General features: G+C 49.1%; 1 pseudogene; it reads left to right on the top strand.

Annotated features, from left to right (window-relative positions):
• The first annotated feature begins 210 nt into the window (after nt 1–210).
• On the top strand, nt 211–390 carry LOC135900028 (U2 spliceosomal RNA; annotated as a pseudogene).
• The last annotated feature ends 7,408 nt before the right edge of the window (nt 391–7,798 follow it).

A 7,798-nucleotide genomic window follows, 5' to 3' on the forward strand; every position in this document is an offset into this window, starting at 1 on the left:
GGTGACACAGAATGTTAAACAAATGTACGAGCTCATTTACCGTGATATTTACATACATTCGCAAGGACGAAGGGGCCGCCATGCCGAGAAGCCGGAGGAAACTAGACACGCGTGACGTTTCGACGGGACCGCCACCACGGGAGAGCGGAAGGAAAGTAGATACGCACGCACTTGGAACGCCGACAAAGTGAGGGTGGTGCTAACGCAGACATGGCCGACAGAGGTCAGAGTGTAGTATCTATTCTTATCAGCTTAATATCTCATACAGGTTCTATTTGCACTTAAGATATTAAACTTATTTTTGCAAGTTGGCGGAGCGCTTGAAGCCTGCTTCACCTCCGCCGCGGGTCGGCGCGGTACTGCACTCTCTCCGGGATCGGCGCACGGTTCTTGCACACGCAGAACTAAAATGCACGGAACCCTAGCCATACACAGCTTCGCGGTAAAACAAATTTGCGCAGGTGGGGCACGAACCCGCGCCTTTTGCATTACGCGTGCGATGCTCTTGTGAGCTGCCGCGGCGCCGTTCACCCATCCACTTTTGGGGGTATTTATATATACCTACTAAAACTAAACCTGATAGTGTTAGCCAGCATGACATCTCACGGCCTTGACGCGGAGGTGTCAAGGCGTTCAAGGCCGTGAGATGTGGCGCTGGCTAACACTCCCAGGTTTAGTTCTAGTAGGTAAACATAAATACCCCAGAAAGCGGATGGGAGAATGGCGCCGCCGTAGCTCTCTTGGTAAGAGCATGGCACGCGCAATGCAAAAGGTGTGGGTTCGTGCCCCACCTGCGGCCACTTATTTTTCGTTCCCTTTCCATTAGTTGTTCATTCATTTAACTCGATTAATAAGCACATGTAACATCCCCTATGCTGTAATTGGTGTCTCCTTTGTTGAGGAAGACGAAGAGGAAGAAGAGGAAGACGAGGAGGAAGACGAAGTGCTTCTCTTGCGGAACACATCTCGCCCGTCTCTGTGCTTTTCTGGACTTCTCACTGCACCTGTGGGGTCTACCGCCCCCTCCATCGCGGTGATGGATGTGCAACACCCCGAGGATCCTCCCGGTTCCCGTTCACCCGCGGACATCGGTTCGAGGAAGCGAGGAAATACATCGAGTGGTAGCGAGGACACAGAGCTGTACTCCGCATCAGGCGACGAGTCCTCGGAAGACAGCTTTCGACTTGTCCAGTACCGCAAGGCCAAACGAAGAATTATCAACTCATCTTCGGCGTCCAGCTCGAACACTGTGAAAACAGCACCTCAACGATGGCCTCACTCCATCCTGTTTGTGCCACAGAACGCTACCGACAACCTGCGCGTCCTCAACAGGCAAGCACTCTCCGTGTACCTCGAAAACACTGTGCCAAACGAGATTAAGGATGTCAGGATAAACACTAGGCGAAACATCCTGGCAATTGATGTGATGAACCCGAGCGCGCTGACCATACTACAACATGTAACGCAGCTGGGAAACATCAAGGTCCGATCCATCATGCCAACGAATGGTGCCACAATAACAGGAGTCATCTATGACATTGACAATGAAATTCCTAATGCAGACCTCCCAGTTCTTATAAAACCAGCAAGTGAACGCAACGTCATTGTGCATGTTTGTCGCCTCGGCAACACACGTTGTGTGAGACTAACGTTCAAAGGCGACTGCCTTCCACCCTACGTGAAGGTCGGCCACTTTCGCCATCAGGTTCGGCCATTTATTCCAAGACCAATGCAATGCTTCAATTGTCAGAAGATTGGCCATGTGAAGGGTGTCTGCAGAAATTCGGCCGTGTGCCCTCGATGTGCCGAACCCCACTCAGAAGACAACTGCAGCGCAATCAAGTTGAAGTGTCCTAACTGTCAGGGTGATCACTGCGCCTCCTCCAAAGACTGTCCCCAGATCAAGAAAGAGATCACCATTCTTAAACAAATGGTGAGAGACAACTCTACCCACAAAGAGGCTGCTGTGAAAGTACGGCGAAGACGACGTCACCGTCGAAGGTCTTCACGACGGAAAACATCAAGTTTTCAGGAACAGTCAACTCGTCAAGCAGCATCACCAGCGAAAGTTTCCAGCCCTCCGAACACCGATGTTGGAAGGGAGAAAACTGCCAGATCTCTCTCCACAAATGAATGGCCGCCACTTCCACGTACACGACCGCCAGAGGAGCCGCAGCAGAAGCCGCTCCCAGTGCAGCAAGGTGCTGTATCCGAGGAGTCGCGGAAAACCGATGAGCAAGTGATTGCACTTATTAGGCCTTTAATGAATGCCATTCGCGTGCTGCTAAGCAACATGCACACACCGTCTGCCAGAAGTGCGCTTCAAGTACTGGACGCTCTGAGTCCGGTGCTTGCAACCCTTGAGTAGATCATGGCTCCACAGCCACGGTCTTTTAGGGAAGAGGTCCGACAAGCAGCTATTTTCCAGTGGAATGCGCGCGGACTCAGAGCGAGCCTTTCGGATTTCCATCGCTTCGTGTACGCCAATATGTTTCCCATTATCGTCATTTGCGAGCCGAACTTAACCAACACAATCAGGCTTTCTGGATCTGAATTATTTATGTCGTCAACTGTTTATGAAAACAGTAAGGTTTTGGTGTGTATTCGCCGTGACCTCACCTACACTCGTCAGCCTGTACCACCTAATGACAATAATCAATATATATGCTAAACGTAAGGAAAAAGAATTTGGCCTTTACTTTTGTGGGCGCCTACCTATCTCCGTCAAGTCGATTTGATTATAAAAGACTGCAAGACATCCTTTCCTCAACCTCCAATCCCTGGGTCATCATTGGAGATTTCAACGCCCATCATACACTCTGGGGAAGTCCGATGATCAACGCAAGAGGCAGAGCTCTGGTATCTTTCGCCTCCAGTAATGAACTTTGGCTGCTGAATGATGGAAGTCCTACCTTCTTACGTGGCTCCACCTACAGCAGCTGTCTTGACTTGGCTTTCGTCTCACGAAGCCTTGTCAGACTTGCAGGATGGTTTGCGGACATAGAGACGCACGGAAGTGACCATATCCCCACGTACATCAAGATCAGAGGGTTGTCCCCTTCCAAAATACGGGATACGATCCAAAGAGTGGACTGGCCTAAATTTCAGTCTATAATGGAAGAACACTGCGATGCCAATCCATCTTTGGACTTGGAAGAGGCAATTAAGAGCGCGGTGCAAGACACTGTGCGCACTCTCACATGCTCTTCGAAACTGAACGAATTTGACGTGGAACTAGAAAGACTTCGAGCAATCCGACGACGTGCTGAACGAAGGTACCGACGTACGAAAACAATGGACGATCTACGGACCGCCAGGCGCACGCAAAAGAAGATACAGCGCCGGTTAGACAAGCTCGAATCGCAACGTTGGGCTGCCTTCTGTGAGTCGCTAGATCCACGCAAGCCTTTATCGCAACTATGGAGAACGGTGCGCGGACTGCGGATACTTCCCGTACAGCGATTCCCATTTAAGGCACTTGCCCTCTCTCAAAAGAGATCGGAGATTGACGTGGCAGAGGATTTCTGCGCCAGATTATCCGGCCAACTCACAGCTACCAACATTCCATCGCCTTCGATCAGCTGTCCGCCACCACGTGATCACCGGTTGGATCTACCATTCTCGATCCACGAACTTAAGGCAGCATTAGCTTTGTGTAGCCGCACATCAGCGCCAGGACCTGACGGAATTTCCTACCGAGCTCTGTGTCACCTGGGGGAGCGAGCGAGAGGTGTTCTTCTTGAGGTTTACAATGAATCTTGGAGAAATGGCACGCTACCAACAACCTGGAAGACAAGTCGCCTTGTTCCACTGCTGAAGCCTGGCAAGTCGCCGTTGGAGCTCTCATCATATCGCCCGATCGCGTTGGCGAGCTGTGTGGGCAAAGTAATGGAGAGGATGGTCCTAGGACGCCTGTAGTGGTACTTGGAGTACCACAACACCTACCCAGATGCCATGGCGGGCTTCCGACGCGGTCGATCATCGATCGATAACGTCGTCGACCTGGTCACCTACATTCAACATGAGAAATGCCGTAAGCGTCTCTGCGCGTCTTTATTCCTCGACGTTAAAGGGGCGTATGACAACGTTACGCATGAGGCCATCCTCTCTGCTCTCGCAGAGGTAGGAGTGGGTGGTCAGATGTTTAAATGGATACGGAGTCATTTATCCATGCGATCCTTTTTGTAAGCACCGAAGAAGGCCATACTTGTCTACATTATAGCTACCGTGGCGTCCCCCAGGGCGGTGTACTTAGCCCTGTGTTATTTAATCTAACACTAATTGCTCTCCTTGAGCACGTGCCAACTACAGTCAGGCTATCAATGTACGCGGATGACATCTGCATATGGACGTCTGCAGTAACACGCCTACATTTGCGAGCGAGAATTCAGAGAGCCGCCACACAAACTGTTCTCTACCTTCGTAATCGAGGCCTGGAAATTTCCTCAGAGAAATGCGCACTAGTGCCATTTACGCGCAAACCCATGGCCAACTACAGTGTAATGATAAATGGCCAAATAATACGACGGGTCCGATCGTACAGGTTCCTAGGTGTCATAATCGACAGGGACTTGTCATGGAGCCCACACGTATCATACATGAAAAAACGGTTGACAGGCATCTGCCACCTGTTCAAGTTTTTCGCTGGCAAGACCTGGGGAATGTCGCCAAGTGCGATGTTGCAACTGTACAGGGTGCTTTTCCTAGGATTTCTGCGATACAGCTTGCCAGCAATAAACAACACTGGTAAAACAAATCTACGCACAATAGAAAGTATTCAGGGTCAAGTGCTCCGGATCTGTCTAGGCCTGCCTCAGAGTGCTTCAACAGTGGCTACGATAGCAATCGCTGGAGATCACCTTGTCAAGACCCACATTGAAATTGAAGTACTCAGGACCCATATAAGGCATCTGACCAGGACTCCTCGTCACCACTTGGCCTCCCTAACAGCGGACAGACCACACACATCTTTCAGCCGGACGATAACCGCATATGATGAATCATTGCCAGCTTGTTTTACCCCGGCTGCGAGACCTTCGATTCCTCCATGGTGCCTCGCTCAGCCAAAAATCAACCTCACAATACCTGGTATTTCGAAAAAAGCTGATCTATCATCGCCAGCCCTTAGACAGCTCACGCTACTACATTTGTACGAGAACTACCGTGATTCTACGCATATTTACACTGATGGATCTGTCCTTCCAAGTAGCACCGCGGCGGCAATCGTCATACCAGCGAAAGCTACAACAATCAAGTTTAAGACGACCCACGCGACAACATCGACGGCAGCAGAGCTCGCAGCGCTCTTTACTGCCCTTCATCACATTGGTGATGAGCCACCACATAAATGGACAATATTCTGCGATTCGAAGGCGGCACTGCAGTCTCTACTGTCACCTTTACGACGTGGACCACACGAACAACTAATATTCCATATTACAGAGACTTTGCAACATATAAGTGAAGCAGGCCATGAGATAACCTTTCAGTGGCTTCCAAGTCACTGCGGGATTATCGGCAATGAACGGGCGGATCACGCTGCCCGCTCAGCCCATACTGAGGAGCGCTGCGTCCCGATTCCTCATTCTAGAACTGACGCAGCACGGAAGCTCCGCCTACTTGCTCGGCAGTGCACCGTGTCGCAATGGAATGAGCCACATTTAAGAAACACGCGACTGTACTCACTTGATCCAACATTAAGTCTTCGAGCGCCATCACAGCTTCGCCGCAGAGACGCCACGCTTTTATATCGACTTTGGTTGGGCGTTGCCTTCACTAAAGCCTATGCATTTCGCATAGGGATGACCGACAGCCCAACCTGTGACCACTGCGGCCATGAAGAATCAATTGGCCATATTCTGTGTGCCTGCCCTCAGTACAGTACACAGAGGGCATGCCTTCGCCACGAACTTGACAAACTGGACGACCAAGCGCTAACCGAAAAAAAGAATTCTACAACATCGAAAGGACCTACCGTCACAGAAGAAGGCCGTGCAAGCGCTATTGCGCTTTTTGCGATCTACCGGCCTTAGTGAACGGCTTTAACTGGAACGCCTTTTGTGTGTGTGCCTCCATGTGTGCGTGTTTTTTTTTCTTTTTTTAGCGTTTTCCTCTCTGTCATCTTTGTAACCCCTATCCCCCATCCCCAGTGTAGGGTAGCAAACCGGAGACTCATATCTGGTTAACCTCCCTGCCTTTCCTCTTCATTCTCTCTCTCTCTCTCTCCTTTGTTGCCTTCTTGTGATCGTACATTTTTTGTTATATAAGGCTACTTGAAAGTGTGAATACAGTACATGTTTAAGGCACCATTGCGCCACCCATTCGGGCATTTTATTAAAACTGGAGGTAGAGTGTCAAAATGTCATATTTAGTGCAGAAGCCCCATACAATGAAGTCTGTCATTTACCCACCTCATATGGACAGTAATAAACACACTGTAGAGCAAGGAAAGCGCGCAGTAGCCGGCATCCGCTACCGCATTCGTGTGGCGGTAAGGCATCTGAGAAAGCTATAGTGCCCTTCATCACTGCTTTTCTCCCTGGACATACTCCAAGAAATCGACAAACTTGGTGAGTTCCGTCCAAGTATGTTTACCAGTTTTTCTATTTACACTCTCGCGGCATGGTCTTTCTCACCTCTTTACAGCATAAACAAGGTGCCTACGCTTGTAAGCATTCCTACTTTTACTAAGCACAGTGTGCCTGGCATGAAGTTATTTGCAGATGAATATGAAGGACATTTCTGACGACAGAGCACAATATCAGCGGCCGCTCGCCGTATAACTTAGTTGCACATCGTTACTTCGCTAAAGGCATAGTAGCATCCATCCTGCTCTCGATAAGCCTCATTTGCGGCACTAAATGCAGGCCCTGCAGTAACAACTAAAGATGTACGATGGCTTTGGGCAGAAAATGCGTCGCCCCACGCGGGCAGGCTGTCAGACACTGCCGAGCAAATAAAGCATCGATGGTGAATTGCGACATGTGTGCGAAGTTATTAATCACCATTAATAAATGATGCACGTCACACTCGTTTTGCTTGACACAGCACTCTGCGCGCATCCGAAAAATAGACGAGCTGCAGAAGGCAAGGCATGCATGCCACGTGGAACAAAGGCCCTCTGGACCACGTCCAACAATACGAAGATTGACGATTCGGAGTCTCTGTAGAGTGCGAAACCACAGCTATGACTTTTAACTGAGGCTATTCATGTACGAAATTTGAGCGGAGATAGCGGCCAATGTTAAGCTTGCGCTTCTATATGCACTTGTCACCGCATTTTCCCGCTTTGATTGTGGTGTATCTTTATTCATTTATTTAAACTAGCGATATTTGTCGTCAAGGATAATAACTGCTACAACCACGGTGATTTGTTGAGCCATAACTGCGGCCTCTGAATGCGACATTCAAAAATACGCTTTGAATAGTCCGTGAGTACACTTGCCTTAGGATTTTTCTATACAGATATATTGTAGCCACAAAATTTAAGAAAAAATCAATTATGCAAGTGTTGACTTTTCTTCTTCACAAAAAACTGTGCTCGCTAAAGCACTTAAAAAAACACGCACAATCGTTTTTAGTGGCTTACATAGCACATTTAATAATGTTACTTATACTTTACCTTTGAAAGCCCTCTATACTGTTAGGAAGGAAGACGCAGATGTCGAAAAGCCGGTTATTTCATCTGACGGCAGTGCAATTCATAACACGACACAGGTTGGCCGCCGTGCTTTTAAAGGCAACAGTACCAACAAAAGGATGCGCCCACGTGGTCTGCGCACTGAATAGAAGAAAAAAA

The sequence above is a fragment of the Dermacentor albipictus genome, chromosome 4 (assembly GCF_038994185.2).
Source record: "Dermacentor albipictus isolate Rhodes 1998 colony chromosome 4, USDA_Dalb.pri_finalv2, whole genome shotgun sequence".
Taxonomy (NCBI): Eukaryota; Metazoa; Arthropoda; class Arachnida; order Ixodida; family Ixodidae; genus Dermacentor; species Dermacentor albipictus.